At 36.7% G+C, this 17319-nt stretch overlaps 1 protein-coding gene across 10 annotated transcripts in view; it reads right to left on the bottom strand.

Moving 5' to 3' along the window:
• Positions 1 to 17319, bottom strand: part of ltbp1 (latent transforming growth factor beta binding protein 1) — a 132636-nt gene that overhangs the window by 101415 nt on the left and 13902 nt on the right. The window lies entirely within an intron of this gene.

The raw sequence follows: 17319 nt of genomic DNA, 5'->3' as shown, positions 1-17319 counted from the left end.
AAAAATGATAGCATTACTGATGCACTGATTTAAACCACACAATTTTCTGTACTGGATCATCATTTTCTTAATTTTTCAAACAACTGAATATGGCTGCACTTATAATTTCTGCATTACTCACTCTTTATAGTGTACATTCTGTTACTGACAGCCCAGGTTAGTATTTTCTAAGCAAATAACGTTTTATCATTGCAAAACTACAAAGTAAAAAAAAAAAAAAAAAAAACAACACAAAAAAAAACCCTACACATCAAAATGTATATTGAAATGTTTATATTTATGGTTGTATTTAAAGTTGCTAGTGAAGATATAACTTTATACTAAGTACAAACTGAACACATTTTCAAATAGTATCATACTTTTATAATAGGTGTGTTTCTTAAAGGTTAATTTAACAACAACAAAGGAGGAACCTATTACGTTTTTTGTAGTTTTTTTTTGTTATAAAGTAACTTTGCCCCAAATTACATTGTTTTAAAAAAAAAAAAAAATTAAAAAAAAGAGAGGAACATCACCCACCTTACAGCGGGAAAGTGAGCTGTGCTTACAACCGAAAACGTGCATTCAGTTGAAACAAAGTCTGAATACTTTCACTTCTGGAAAAGGTAATTACCAGGGATAAAACAGCACAATATTTTGGAACTGTAAAGAGCACTGTGACAGATATTAAAAAGTCTGCCTCTGACATTTAAAAGTTTGCGGTCTTTGATAGTAGTGGCAGGATTTTAGGACTCAAGCATTACAATTTCCGAGCACTCGAATCCAACGTCACTCTCCTCTACATACTGTACTTGTGCACATAAACCTCCCCCACATTGCCACAAGTCATATGCGACAGACTACTGATGATAAATTACTAAGATTAATGCATCAAATTATGCATTTGGTGACATTTGTCACGTGACTAGTTATACGTCTAGAATATTATTAAATATTTCAAAAACTAAATATTAATTTTCCCAAGTAGAACTGAAATTCTTTTAGGTTTTGATGCAGCTAACTCCAGAGGGTATCTGGTACTGGACTGCCATTCTGTCTTATAATAATAATAATAATAATAATAATAATAATAATAATAATAATAATAATAATAATAATAATAATAATAACTGCCAGGCAGTTTTATGGCTTCCAAGCTCAGTACCTGATGGAAATTTTGGCAAGCTGTAGCACTGCTTTTTTTTGGCAAGTGTCAGCAACAGATCAGTTAAAAGGAGCAATTTCAATTCATCAGTTCATTATCTCATGATACTTCAAACACCATAGTAACCATGACCTATCTGCACACTGTAAGGAGTTATAAGCTAGTTTTGCATTTGACCTTAATGAGAATAGAGCATATATTGGTTCCTATATGTATTTCATAGTAACCACTACCCTATATGAACTCTAAGGAGTTATAAGCTAGTTTTGCATTTGACCAAAGATTTTGAATGTTTTTTGGTTTACGCATAAACATAATTTTTGGAAAAGTCAACTGTATTGACACAGGGGTGATATTTGTCAACTTCGGAGTTAGCGAAATAAACAGTTTTTCAACTGAAGCAGATTTAAATTTAAGAAGAAAATGTAGGTCTGTCGGCCGTTTTTTATTACAAAAAACACAGTTTTTCCATATTTTAATTCCATTGTGCCCAGGATGACGCCTACCAAGTTCAGAGTTAGTTGGTTAAACGGTTTGCAAACAGAAGCAGTTTGATGTTTGGGTGCGTTTTGGAGAATTTGGTGGCAGCCATTTTGATAGTAAAACTTGCAACAACCTCTGCTTCTCAAACTTAAAGCGGGTTTGGTTGCTGATGACCTACGGAAAGTTTCAGATCAATTGTTTCACTGGTTCCCAAGAATATTTTGAACTTTTTTTTTTTTTTTCTTGGTTGATGCAGGGGCGCAAGTTTTTTTGCATCTTTTGGGAGGAAAAACAACACCAATATAAATAAATAAATAAATAGCCAGCTTGGAAGCCTAATTATGATTACTTAAATTACATGTGACGGAAACAGTACAGTTTCAGTACACAAAACAGTACACAAAGTATGAAAAGTTGCACAATGGTAATTATTTTTAATTTGGAGGATATAATACAGTACATACTTTTACTGTAATACAGTACATACTTTTAAACCTGGTATGTATGTAACAGTCTGTAAAATTCCCCATTAACGACACAACAGCAAAATGAAATCAAAATGTTACCCATGCACAGAACTGCTTGAAATGTAAAAGACAATGCAATTTAGCAAAAGATTTAAAAACACCAGTTTCCAGAATTAAAACAGTATCAGTCAGTCTATAAAATTGCAGAATATAGTGCATGACAAAAGCAATTAAAGATCACAGAGTTTTTTTTTTTTTTTTTTTTAAATGCATCATATTATCTAAAACTGTTTAATGATTTTCTCGTCCGCTGTGTAACTGCAGTGCACAATAAAGACAGATTTGCCATGCCAGAAAAAAAAAAAAAAGGGCTGTGATGGTGAAACAAGTCAGCTGTAACGCTGAAGAGATGGCTTTGTATCAGGAAAGTGGTGATGGAGTCAGAGATCGCGTGTGACTAGTAAGTGCATTCATTTGTGAAATATATATATTTTATTCTTAATACAGGGACGGTACAACACGACTGATGTGTACCTGAGTGTCGTATATCCAAGTGCTGACTGTATTTCAACAACTCTTAATCATGTTTTCAATACACTGCTGACAAACAAAGCAACATGTTTCCTGGAACAACGCTTAATGGCCTCAGACATCTGTTTTCTTGAGCCTCACATTAACATGTTTTATAGCCTGTATTCAGACTCTTTCAGCTCATTAAAGGAAACTTGCTATAGTTCACTGGGATGTCATTTACCATCAATACCTTTCGGGCATTTCAAAACAAGTCACTTCACAGAAACAAAGGAATCAATGTTAATGTTGAACACAGTGTGCTGATAATTGATTTACAGTCCACTTTAAAGGTTAAGGTTAATTAATATAATGGTTTTTTTGTTGTAGCTTTTTCTCAAAAACATGTATTGGTTGATTAACGAAGCAGCCGTACAAGCCACAATTGGCTACAATATTGTAAAGTGGTTAATAATTAGTAAAACTTTAGCAATAAAATCCTTATTGCATATCATTCTTCTTCCTTTTGTTTGTAATTTTTACTTAGACTGTTATGAAGTCCATTAAGCATATTCACTCCCTGTGCAACAAGTTTATAAGGACACCACAAATATAAAACTCCTTTCGCTGCACAAATGATTCTAAGTTGTTAGGTAGGATACTTATACCTGCTGCACAGGAAGTGAATCTACAGTGATAAGATACATTAGCTTCCCCCAACTTAAAATAAAAAACTAGATGTTAAAAAAAAAAAAAAAAAAAAAAAACACACGAGCCATAACTCTCATATTTTAAAATGGTTTTCTAGCAGATCACGCCAAGTGCAGCTATAAACACAATAGCTAGACTCCTGCAGAGCGTACAATAACACTTCTTGTGGCAGTACGGTAACATCACATTATACTTTAATACTCAAGACACTATGAAAAACGTATTCTAAGAAAACTGTGATAATGTATCATTCAGTCACTGCCCTCTAAATCTCAACCATGGAAAACAAATGTAATGTTACACCATTAGCAGATGAAACAAATGAACCACCTGCAGTCCCGTAAGACAAGGGTGATCTGGGATTGAACCAGTAATTAGTCAGTGTCCTTATCTCACCCATGAGAGATGTAGTGTCCAATCCAGACATGCTTGGTGTCTGACCAAACCATTGACGTAAGAAGTTAAAAAAAAAAAGGAGAGAAAAACTCATACTCCCGGCACATCTGTTCCTGTTACAATATGTACCCATTAATCAAGTGAGTGTTGAATCTTAGCAGAAGTGTTTAATAGCTGTAAAAATGCATTTGTAATTCAAATTGACAGAAGCAAATGAGTGTGCAACAAGGAGCATTGTCTAGACTTAGCCTCCTTGGTTTATACAGTCTTCTTCTGATCCTCTACTATTTATTGGCAGCCTGAAGATTGAAAAGTAAACTTTGGGCATTTACAAGTCTCTTCCCTGTACTGTGAACGAATCAATTTGTCTGGGAAACCATTTTAAATGCTCCCGAAAGAGTCGTAAGAGGCAGCAGATGGCCACTGGTGGACATGCTGTAATTAAGAAAATATTCACACTGTAATCTTACTTCTTCATCACTATAACAGTGACAGAACCTTTTTTTCTCCTGCGATTCCAAAATGTTTTTGACATGGGTGTCCTCCGATCCCACGACCAAGCCAGCTTCTTCTACACCCAGGAACTCAAGAGCAGATGTCAGCAAGCTACTGGCTTCTGTAGAGACAAAGGCCAGCCCTGCAGGTGTCTGCCAAAGCTATAGTGCGATGAGGAGAAATAGTTCCTTCCGGTTTTGCCTTCCTAACCAGTAGAAGAGCCAAGGACAATGCGAAGACCAGTGACTTCATACATCCAGAACACAAGCCTGCGCTCCGTAAGACACCCTGCACACCACACGGCTGTGTTTTTACCAGGACAGCCACTTGGGAACCCCTTGAAGCATCTCTTCTTTGAATGAATACTTACGTTTTCCATGGTGTAACTAATTAGCATATATTTAGACCATAGGAAAATTAAATAGACTTTTACTTGAGTCTAGACAACAAAAAAAAAAAAAGGAACTTGTCCCAAAGTATGCCAAACACACTATACAATGACCAGCTTCGTAAGACACAAACATTACAGGAAGCATATAAAGCACACACTAATGCCTTGTGAATACAACCCCACAACTTTTACTTCAAAATATTAAGAGTTATAAAAAGAAATACAGCAATTAGCAGACATGTGTGATTAACTGATTAGCTGTATGCGCTTACTGCGACTCACCAGTGCAGGTTTGTTATTCATATCACCACTGTACATTTTAACATAACTTCACAATTTAGCTAGTCATTTTTCTTTTTGCAGTTTTGCTTAACTCAGCTTTTTAGACGATAAATTAAATTGTTGAAACAAAAGCACTTAAAATATTGCTGACATATCTTCAGGGATTTTTAAAGGATCCTAATAAATTAAATGAAAACTGATTCAAATCAAACCCTTCGAGACACAAGGCAGTAGGCTGTTGAACGAGAAGTTTGGCATCGCTATTTTAATATGAGAAATCTTGGGCACTAAGAAAGGAAACCTGGGAAAACCCCAAAGACAGAGGCATGCGGAATCCACATGGAAATACAGCCATTAATAACACAATCCTGCTGTATGATATATTGAAAAAAAATAAAAACTCATAGAAACAGAAAACTCCACTTGACAAGTCAAGCAGTACAATAACTTCAGCTTAGTTGAAAAGCCCAGCGATTGTTTATGGGTTTATTATACAGTTCAGTTCCTTTGCTTTAAAATAACGAATCAATTTGCTTTCTGGAAGAAAATGAATTAATTTCGGTGTGGAATGGAGTTTGTTTTGTTTGGTTTATCTCAGTATTTTTTCAGGACCGAGTTCATAGTAATTTTTACTTGAACTCTGTTAGTTTTTTTTATGATTAGTGGACTGGATATTTACACTATGAAACACCTTTTGAAGCAAGCGAGCAAGAACCCCCCCCCCCCCCCCCCCCCCCCCCAACAGAGCCTTAAGATCAGCTATTGAGAATTAGCTTTGCATCTGAACTGTGTACAGATAAAGTCAGCTATTTCTCTTTTTACCTTAGTAAGGCAGTAATAGCCAAAATGTGTTTTGGACTCCACTGATAAACACAATCTGTGATGAAATCTTAATTTTGCACTATGGGAAAAGCCTTTTTTTTTAAATAAAAACAAACTCAGCTGTTGACTTTATTGTTACGCGCCCCCTGTCTGTTATCACAGTGCATATGAAACACATGTGAAATAATATTTAAATGCCTGAGGTGGAAGCCATAATTCCCGGTAGGTACAAAGATCTGTGGAGTGGCTTAATGGATTTTTTGTACACAGGCATTTGCTCTGGGGAGGTTAATCAGCCCTGAAAAATCTATACTGTACCCAGCCACTAATGTCTCAAGTAGCCCGCAGCCATCCATCCCATCCAGAATTCTGATGCTGTCAGTGTTTAGAAGCTAAGAATGGTTTAGTCTGTTCTGCTGTGGGATCAGAACCTTCTCAGAAACGGCACCTGTTGTAGGAAGTTCATGGCCCCCTTTGGGTGTAGTATTGTAGGGGCACATGTTTCAGGTTGTCAACCCTTCCATTCCCCCTATCCATATAAAAGGTTGCTGGGATTTTCATTGTAAATCGTACTGCAAAATGACTGTACAGATCTACCACAGCACACTTTTATGAGGGGAAGCTGAAATTATTTTACTGTGGATTTTATTCATCAATTTTTTTTTTTGGATTTAGTGAATTACAATATTCTTGTGTCTAAATAATACTTTCTAAAACTAAACATAGAGTCAAAATACTGTTGATATGACTGTTTCTCGCTCCTTCATATTGCACAGCAGTTTGCATCATAGAAACCTGGCATAAGTAATCAAATAAGAAGATCTCCTAGCAAACTACAAAGGGGTGGAGAATAAAGGGTATTTTTATCTTGTAATGCATGACTGATACATTTCAAAGGCTTGGGACATGTCCTCTTCCAAGAGAATGCCTGTAGATAAACTTTTGAGAAGTACTGCCATTCCTAGAATTTACTCAATTTCTGCTGAGAAACCAATCGCCTCATTCCACCCACGAAGCAATAGATGTTACCAATCTAATAGGGGTGTGCTGATACTTGTATTTTACAAGCAATTACCTTTGAGAAGTATTTGCAGCCAGCTATTAAATAAACCAAACAACTATTTCTTAATGTGTTGATTTCAAAACAAGAAGAGCTTCTCTTCCCTCACCTTTACAATTGAGAGCCACTCAATGGAAATTAAGTTCCGCACTGAGGGTTTTAACAGCTGACTGGAAGCTAATTTTCCTCTCATCTGGTGCACTGCCATTTTTACTGTATTTCTGTTCTACCAAGGCCGTAAATTAACAAGTCAAATATGTTGCAAAACTAGCAAATGCAACTGATTCGTCATGTATACGTGAGCTACCGCTGTGGAAACTGGGGTATATATCTCTTTCTGGAGTTTAATCAGCGATAACACCTTGCCAAGGACAACGATCCCACAATTCACTGCTAGATGACACATTTCTAAGGAAACTAAGGTACAGTTCATCACCAGCAACAATTCATCACGGAGGGTACATCACAGCTGTTTAAAACACTACAGGTGAAAATGACTGGTGTGGTGCTTGTAACCCTAACCCTAACCCTAATTATCGCTGGTGATGAATTGTTGGTGATCAAAAGTTTGTGAAAAATTGACGGAACACCATCTAAAGTGTGTGTTATTACTATTATTATTATTTTGGGACTGAACCCCGTGGGTTTTGACTGGGCATTACACATTGGTGTGTATTGCCAGTCCTATTATTTGAAGGAGTAATAAAGCTTCATTTCACAGTGGAACTATGTTAGGTATTTTTTCTACTGCACTGCATCATCACTGCACCTGCGCACTGTAAACCACTTTGCCACAGGTGGGTTATAAAAATCACCATAAGGAAAGCAGTGCACCATAATTCAAATTCAATCCAAAAGCCAGTTTGAACCCAGTTCAGCAAAAAGACAGTAACCAATTTCAAGTTATTTTTTCAGAATTTAAACCAATGCCTCAAGCACAGCAACATTTACGTTGTTTGTTTTTTTATTTATTCCACCACAAACATCAGCTATTTTATTTCCTGCTGACTTAATAAAGTATGACATGCGTTAAATATTTAGCACGACTCAAAATATGAATTCATCATTACATTTCATTTGACTGAAAATGTTATATATGCCAATAACCTTACAAAAATGTCTCCCACTTCCGGCCTGTTTGAAGGCTAACATGAAACTGGATAATGGCTGCCCTCGTAGTCCTGGCCCTCTCAGCTCTGCTCCCAGAGGTCAGTCTATGCAGCTCTGTGAAACAGGCCTCACCAGTAACAGCCCATTATAAATAGACATTATCTAATATCCTTTAAAATAACTGAACGTCCCATTACTTTTAAATAACCAAACTGTGTAGATACACTCTTGAGCCTATAATAGTACAGAGTATCTATTTACCGATCTTTCATTGTAGGGTAAAGGGTCAGTGTTAAGAAAAGACACTGCAGCGCTGCACTGTTAAACTGTTTCTTGCTGTAGTTCTGTAATGTTAGTGGTGCATTTTCCTTTCATAAACTACCGTGCAAACTGAACTGCCGAGTAAATAGCTTTCTTTGATAAAATAAAACAGATGTTATTGTTTCTTTACCTTGATAATAATAACATTGCCATCAAGTAAAGGAAAAAACAAAATGCTAAGTAAAGTACTGTGCCCCAAAGATGAGAAAGTTCAAAACCAGCAAGTGCAATCCCAGTCTCAACAAACTATTTGGCCAGCACTCTCTGTGCTGGCAGATAATATGGATTTTCATGGCATCATTATTCTGGTAGCATATCCTTTTATATTTTTTTACATTTTTTTGCTTAGATCATTTTCTAAGTAAGATATACAGTGTCTGCCAAAATTCATGCACTTCTCACCTCATCAAATTAAGCCTTGCAATTCATGGGTACCAACAAGCACAGTGAAATCTGATGGTTATCACTTCAAATCCACCATAAATCTGTAATTATTCATGTTTTTTTTGTTTTTTTCAGGATGATGACATGGTCTTTGAAGGGTCAAAAATCAAGCTCATGATGTTTGTTTATACAATTCCCTTCAGAAGCTGACTGCCCAGACATTACCAAATATCTGGGCTTGGTCGTCACATAACTCAGACTTAAACAAAGATTGTTATCTCTCATGTTAAAATACATGTAGAAAATGCTTTGTAGAAAGTGCAAGTGGTGCCAAAAAGTCTTACAGTTCTGCAAATACAATCTGCAAATAAGTAGTTAACTATCGCATAATGATGCTGTGAAGTATTCAATAAAATGTTACACATTTTCAAGTCACACAGTCCTAATAGACTTCCTATAAAATCCCAAGGTAGTTATGTTGGCAATAACAATATATTTTAGGTATTTTAATCTTAGCAGTTACATCTGACTGGGGTCTGTGGTCTGTTGCCCCACCCCTTTGTGTATTTATGTGTTGTACGTGCGTGTAGTGTGTTAATGTTGGTGTATTGTAGTTGGTACATGGGATATAATATAGGTTATGAGTGAGTTTAAAATGTATATGTGTATTTAAGCACGGGGATTGCACAATCACATATTAAAGTGGGTAGTTAGTGTGGAAGCACGGGCAGCACCATTAATTCACATACAGGTGTACCGAGATTCCAACTGAATGATGGATTAGCAATCGAGTCTCTGCACAGCTGCATAAAAGAGGCTGTAGCAGGGTAGTAGGAAAGACCTGCTGTTTAAATGTATTGTGTTTATTTTTAGAACGGGGTCTCTGTATCGTGCATTTTGTGTTTGTATTATGATTTATTTATTGCATTTGTATATATATGACGGCGGGACGCCGTGTTTTTGTTTTTAAAAACCTGTGTTCCTTTCTGGTCTGACGTCACCACTAAAGCCAGCTTGTCACAGGGCCTATCGCAGTCTATGTAATTTAAATCCTTTAAATAGACATTCCTGACATTTTACACAAGCAATCTAAATGCAGTATGGAGATACGCCGCTGCTCTGGTCAATTGACTAGCCCCCTTGTGTTCCAATAGGATCAGCTGAGAGTGATAGTGTGTCATAAAGCATATCTGATTTGACCCAGAGTCTTCTCAGGTGGTTTCAATGAGACACCCACAGGGGGACAGTGATCAATACAAAGTTTCCCTTTTATCAAGCTAAAAAAACCAGAACGTGCAGTATGTATATATGATAAACGTTTGGGCAGCTACATCAGGCATGTAGAGCAGGCAGTCATTCATCTGAGCCTGAGTAATTGCTGTGCCAATAGTTTTACCCATGTGCTGTTCCAGCACACATCACTCCCAGATGCAAGGCATTAAAGGGATTACATGAACTGCGATGTAGATATCCTTCCCCGTTGTGCTTTCGTTGCTTCATTTTATCACTAAGTCATTCAGCGTTCCGACATGAAAGTTTTATAGGAGTTACCAAATACCTGACAATTGATTTTCATAGCCTGCCGTAGGGTCAGCCCCTACAAAAACCACAAGAGTGTCACACGGATAGGATCATATCCCGGAGCTGCAGGCAATCTGCCCCCACCACCATCAAAAAGAAAATCTCACTTTAAACTGCTCTTCTAGGGAATTACAACATTTCACAGGCATTTCCACCAAACAACACATCCGTTTGACCACTACCAAGGTAAAAACGAAGGTCTTACGGCATCAGCAGGAAGTTGGAATGTTTTTTGGAATGAATTAAACAGTGCATGGTCATTAGCACTAAGAAGTTCAGAAGGACACATAAAATGAAGCCGCTGCACTATAGTGTTCATTCCACAGAAACAGGTTTTCAACTGAGTAACAATAATGTCAATGTTGGTGTAGAACACAGCTACCTTAAAATGTTCCTCAGGTTTAGATAATCTTTGGCCAGGTTTAGAAGGTCCATGTCCTTAGACTGAAGCAGTTTTGATACGATGTTTACAATCTCTAGTACTTTGAAATGGACAACTATGAGCACGAACTCAAAGGTCTCCATGCATTTTTTCAGTCCAATTGCTTCTGAGCGCTCATCTGTCTTTTTAGACTGTAGAATGACTGTACTTAGTGCTTTCATAATATCAACAAAGACAGTTTTTTTCAGCGTTGGGTTTGCAGAAGACGTTACTTTAGTAAGGCGCTCCCACCGTTTGATGCTTTGACTAAAAAATGAGTATAGTTGCTGCACAAAGTCAGAAAATTAACTAATTTCAGAAATGTTCATGCAAGCATCATTCAGTACTAAATTTAAATTATGAGCAGCATATAGAGAGCGTTGAGTTCTTTTTTACATATTTTTTTCTGGACGTCAGAGTAAATTTCACTCGTTGCGCTTGCTCCATCGTACCCGTCCTCTAGCCCCTGAGCACTTTGATCTGTAATGTTATGGAAACCCAAAAAGCTCTCATTGATTTTCACTTCGATTCTTTTCTGTTTTACATTTGTAATTAATTTAGAGGAATTTGTAGATTTATTTTTTCACTTTGACATTACTATGGACTTTTTTTGTGCTGATCAGTGGCAAAAACTCCTAATTAAATCCATTCTGATTCCATGTTGTAACACAATAAAATGTGGAAAAATCTAAGGGGGGGGGGGGGGGGGGGGGTGAATACTTTTGAGAGCCACTATCTATCTATCTATCTATCTATCTATCTATCTATCTATCTATATATATCTATTATATATATATATATATATATATATATATATGTGTGTGTGTGTGTGTGTGTGTGTGTGTGTGTGTGTGTGTGTGTGTGTGTGTGTGTATATGGCATTTTAACAGCAATCACTTGTTGATGAAAATGAAAGCACTGCTGGGGGTCTCATCTCTTAATTGGGGGTTGGGGGTGGCCTCACGGGACAGGGCAGATGCCTTTGCTCACCATCATAGAATTCCAATCATTTTTTAAAACAGAAAAGTAGAAAGAAAAAAAAGAAAAGAAACAACAAAACCCTTCCAAAGAATGTCATGATACAGTGCAGAAGAGCTTTTGTTGGCCCCTAACATGTCCAGTAGTGTTCCTCAAGGCTGCAGGCTTTGGATTGATTCCACTCTGGCATACACCATTTGCACATTATTTTTCAGCTCTAAATCTCAATTCCAGACATCTCCTAAGATTTGATGGAAAGGTCCAGACAGAGCCGTATATAGAGAGAGTTTGGCCAGCCTTTTTTGATTGGTCAATCCCTTTCATGTGACCTAAATCGGCAGTAGAGGCCCCATGTTTTTGTCACCACTTCCTGCAGTACTGTACATTAATTTACATTGATGTCTTAACAAAAACAAACAAAAATATATATTTTTCATACATACTGAGCATCAAAAGAAACTTATCACTATTATAACACATTTATTTTCGAAAAAAAATAAGGTATATAAATTATGGACATTGACGAAATGTTCTTGGTTTCTTTTTAATCACTCGATCATTCATTCTTGATCATGACATGCTTGAGTGACTGACTGAAGCATATGTACTTAATCACCTAATTAGTGAGACAGTTGATTGGACGCTGGATATGGAGTGATTTCAGCTGTTGAATTGCGAGCTTGAATAAAAACAATAAAGAAAATCACAGAAAAAAAACAGTATGCCACGTCTGTCAAGAGAACAGACCTTTCGTGCAATCGACATGTTGGAGGCTGGACTAGGGCAGGGTACTTTGGCTTGCGGTCTTGGGTGCTCACAGCCAGCAATTTCAAACCTGGCAAATCGCTCAGAAAAGGCAAAGAAATTAAAGCAGAGTGCCATGCCCACAATCTTCCAGCACAAGCCAGCCCCAAAGCATCCTTCTCCTCGTAAAAGAGATGTCCAACTCTCGCCAGAGAAGCCAGCAAATAAAACACAATGAGTAGGAGCTGGTGAATATTCTTATTGTAGGCTTAAATGAAATTCAACGCAAGTGATGCAGACAGCATCCAGCACTGACAGTAAGTTTGAGCTGTACTGTATGAAATAGGGCTTGAACTTCCCTTTATTTTAAACCTTAATTAGTAGTTGTTGAGCCGTCTATGAATCCCAATTAAGAGAACTATCTGTTAAATTAGTGTGAGAAAACAAAAGCATAATATAAATGATTATATTGGAAAAGGTTTAAAGAAGCAACTGGTAAGTATCAGGCCAGGAAAAGAGAAAATGCTATTAAAATTTTGCTGTTACTTAAAAATCATATCCTAAGTTTTTCAATTTCAAACTTATTTTGTATTGATTTGAAATCCCTTGATAGAATCAATGTTTAATATATATATAATATATATATATATATATATATTATATATATATATATATATATTTTAGTATTGTCTCGACGCTAACGTGTCCTAATCTGCACTGATTAGGATTTATTTGTATCGACTCTCCCGATTATCACTCGTCAGATCTGTTAACAGGAAGAGTGAACAGCTGGGCATCATAATCATTTGATCGAGACATTATGTATTATCAACTAATGTAAGATAAAAATAAACTTTAAAATACTGATAAAAAAAAACAATATAAAATAAATACTGAAGACGGTATTGTGTTTTTTTTTACTATTATTCTTTAAACATTGTGATGCTGGCTAGTGGTAAGGAACAAAATCAATTTAGCAAAGGTTTAACCCTCAATTTATAGATGATGAATCAGTATTCATCATCAGTAATGCTTTTGTTTAATAAAATTAACCAAAGGACAATTTCTCTGTGCGTACCACAGATTTCCTCATAGATTTACATTGCAGAGAGTGCACGCCCACACAGGTTCGGTGACAACATGGGACCTGTGCCGACAGTTACAGCTCTGGGTCCATAAGCCTGCCCACAGAGCAGTGCCATCCAACCAACTGGTGTACTTCACACAGCGCTTCACAGCAACCCCCTGCGAGAGCCAGCGTGGGCTCTGGGGTGGAATCGGAATTACTTGATCACAATGAAATCCATGTGGCTCGCTTACAGCACAGAACACTGAACTCAGAGGGGACAGGAGTGGTCTAAGAGAACACTCAAGGGACTATCTTAAAGTGCTCTTTGTGGGTAGGTGGTCTCTAACTACACAATTGAACATGAGAGAACAGGAGGATTCCTCAGCGTGTCGCTATAGAATCAAGAGGGTATGACTAATTACATTACAATAACTCAGGTAAATGATTTCCACATTAGTTACCATGTAAGAACAGGGGTCACTGGTAGTATACATATGCCCGAATCTAAAGTGCTAGCAGCAGATCTTCCAGCTGTACATATGTTCCTCATACAGGTTTATTGATAGCACTACCTTATTGGTAGGATTGAATACTGAGGCATTAAGCATATGTGGAATACACACTTTCTACAATACAATCAAAGCTCTTTACAACACTTCTGACTTGACTTCCATTTTGACTGAGGTGAAAGCCCAGCTATCATTTTCCAACACTATCAGTGTGATGGGAGTAATCTGTCTCCTCTCCACTCCTGTTTCTGGGTATTAGGATCCCAATTCTAATTAACGTTTTACTTGTATTCATTTCTGGTAAAATTGCTTCATGTTTGCTTTAGTATTTACACAAATGTTTAGTGTCATGCAGCATTCCTGTAATTGAATTATGAGTTATTGCTTTTTCTCCCAGACTGTAAATATGATTAGTTCTGCAAACCAAAGATTAACTCAGAGGAAACAAATGAACTTGATATACTGTATGTGTGATAAACAGAATTCACCACCATCCAGAATGAAACAGAGAGAAATACTGTAATCATGACAGGAGCTTAGAACTACATTTATTGTTCTGAAATGTTGTGCAACATCTGGATTTTATTATGCATATTTATCTTTCGTAAAAAAAAACAAAAAAAAACTCAAGCTTCGTTAGATTTGGCAAGGCACAGTAAACACATTTACCCCATCAAACTTAATTTCAGACAGCCCATGAACAGAGCAGAATAGAGCGCTCCTTTGCCTGGACATGAAAATCTCTCATCGGCACACTTGATTTACCACCCCATTGCTATTTTGCAAAATGAAACATGTCCCGTTCCCTAGGGTGAGTTGCATAATTAAGTTCCACCTCCATTTGAAAATACATTCCTAAATAGACAATGAGCAATCAAGCCTGCTAGGTTAAAATGTGCCAACAGAATGTCAGCTTCAATTAAATTTGTAGCAGCCCATTTTTTTTTTTTTTTTAACAAAACAGTTACAGCCTAGTTAAACACAGAGAGTATGTTAACTAAAGCTTGCCATCTGCTGCCTAGGGATGTAATAGATGGAATCATTTTCAGGGAATACTAATACCAAAACTTGAAGAAAACTGTCACGTCTTCTTGTTTTATTATCATTTATCTGAAGAGGAAAAGGTATATCTGAATTGCAGTCATGATATACAGTGTGGTTGATGTGGTGATAAAACTTTCCATTGCTGCAGAGCTGTAACACACACCATGGAACATAGAGTAGGGTTATAAATTCAGTGTGAATGGCACCACTCTCTGGACTATGCAAATAACTATAAAACTATTAAATTTCACTGAGAAAAGCTTTCCAAACTTTTAACCACTGTTTGACTGTATGTGTTCTCGGGTGTACAGGTCAGCCTTTGACCAGAAGAAAAACAGTTTTATACCAAATGTCACCCAGTACAGTGTATGCAATAAAAACACATTATAGCAGACTTGGACAGCAAAAAGTACTATGGGATGGTACCATAGGTTAAGTCCTTTGATCGCTTTTGTTATCTTCCTATACCAAATAATATACAGACCCATGTGTTCATTATTGCTATTCAATAATTCAAAACTGTGTGCTGTAAAATACCTTTCAGCTCTGCTGGTAATCAAAGACACTGCTGAGCAAATAATAATGCAGAGTTCTATTGGACCATATCAACCCCTTATGACACCTTCTGGATGATTGTGTAGATGTTCAGCATTCAGCTATACATGATCTGCGATTCAATAGAAAAGTTCCAATTATCAGCAACATTTAAAATAACTATTGAAAAAGTAAAAATGTAGCATAATTATGGTTGTATTTTATTCCACTCAATACCAGTTGTTCTCGGAGAATATAGAAAACCTGCTCCCTGTATCTTTTAAAAGCTATCCGAACATAAATATAGTTTTTATATGTTTTTTATGACATACAATAAAAAAACATACAATTGTACTCAGATGGCACTAACACAATGGTAAAGAGATGGATATTTCACCTCTACTGGATATAGCAGTAAAGAGAAGGTTTATTTAGTAATTTACACTGCGCTGCTGTAATCTATATATTGATATATAGGATTTGACTGGCACCTCTTCACAAACCTTTGACTTTAGCTAATGTTTTTCAAATTCTGCCTATTTACGAATTAAAGTAACACTTGTTAAGACTTTTCCTCGTGCTACATTAGTCATTTATACAGTCTAGATATGGGACAACAAGACAGATCTCCCAAGCCAAGCTGATGTTAAAATCAGTCAGGTCTTCTGTCTTTCCCATTTCCACAAGGAGGTGGAGCTTTACTATATATGTTAAGGGCAAACCCCTAGGAGTGCCCAACAATACCCGGGCAGAGTCTGAAATGAATCTCAAAGATCTTTCATTTTATGTTTTCAAGGGACAGAGACAGAGCTGCGATTGAAGAGCTTGTTTGACCTGCCTGAGTAGCATCATTCAATCACTCACTCATATATTTAAAATGTATTTTTATTGATGACATGACTATATAAAATATTTAAATGATATATATATATATATCAGACCAATTTATTTTAAACAAATGATTACAATCTAGATATGTACACTCTCAGTCACTCCACTGAGTATGCTCTCCAACTAGATTGCTTGTTATAAACACTGTCAAACATGAATCAGCTAATCATTATTGTTCCACCCAATAACTGCATCTGTCTCTCTGATTGGACAGTTCAATACAACTTATTATTATTGGTTGTTATTACATTATTACTAATACTGTCATTTTTATGCGCAAATGTCAAAGCGGTTTCTCGTGTTAATTCCTTGTTCCGAAGGTCTGCCTGTCACTCAGAACAGGAATGACAGAACAGAGGGAGCGATTCGGACTCTGCCCGAGAAGAAGTGGGCAGACCGCGGTTTGCCTGGGCAAAGCCTGAAATAAGTTATTTCTTTTTTATTTTGGGCTTTGCCCAAAGTCAACAGGCAACACGTGAATTGCCCGCATTTCGGGCATTACCCATAACACACACACACACACACACACACACACACACACACACACATATATATATATACATATATATAAAAGAAGAAATGTAATTTGGCCAACAAATCATGTGCTACGTATGTTACAAATGCCCCTGTACATTCTTTTGGAAATTCACTCACGGGAGTGTACTGTGCATTAACTGTACTATTGCATGAATATATTATTTAAAGTTATTTTGTATTTATTTTTAAGTGATGGTGTGGCAAGGTTACCTCACAGGTATCATTGAAATGTCGAACTGCTACAACATTACATTAGGATGCTTAACACTAAACTGCTATTACTGTACGAGTTCCAAGATTGTAAACCTAGTGGGTGTGTACCAGGTTCAAGATTGTATTCTCTGATTGTTTGAGGAACTTTTCAATACAAACAGTGCACAGCATACCCACTGTACCTCTACTGCAAAAAATAAAATAAAAAGCACAGTAAAGGGT

The sequence above is a fragment of the Polyodon spathula genome, chromosome 5 (assembly GCF_017654505.1).
Source record: "Polyodon spathula isolate WHYD16114869_AA chromosome 5, ASM1765450v1, whole genome shotgun sequence".
Taxonomy (NCBI): domain Eukaryota; kingdom Metazoa; phylum Chordata; class Actinopteri; order Acipenseriformes; family Polyodontidae; genus Polyodon; species Polyodon spathula.
Note: the sequence above shows the minus strand (reverse complement) of the source record. Positions and strands in the feature narration are given on the sequence as shown.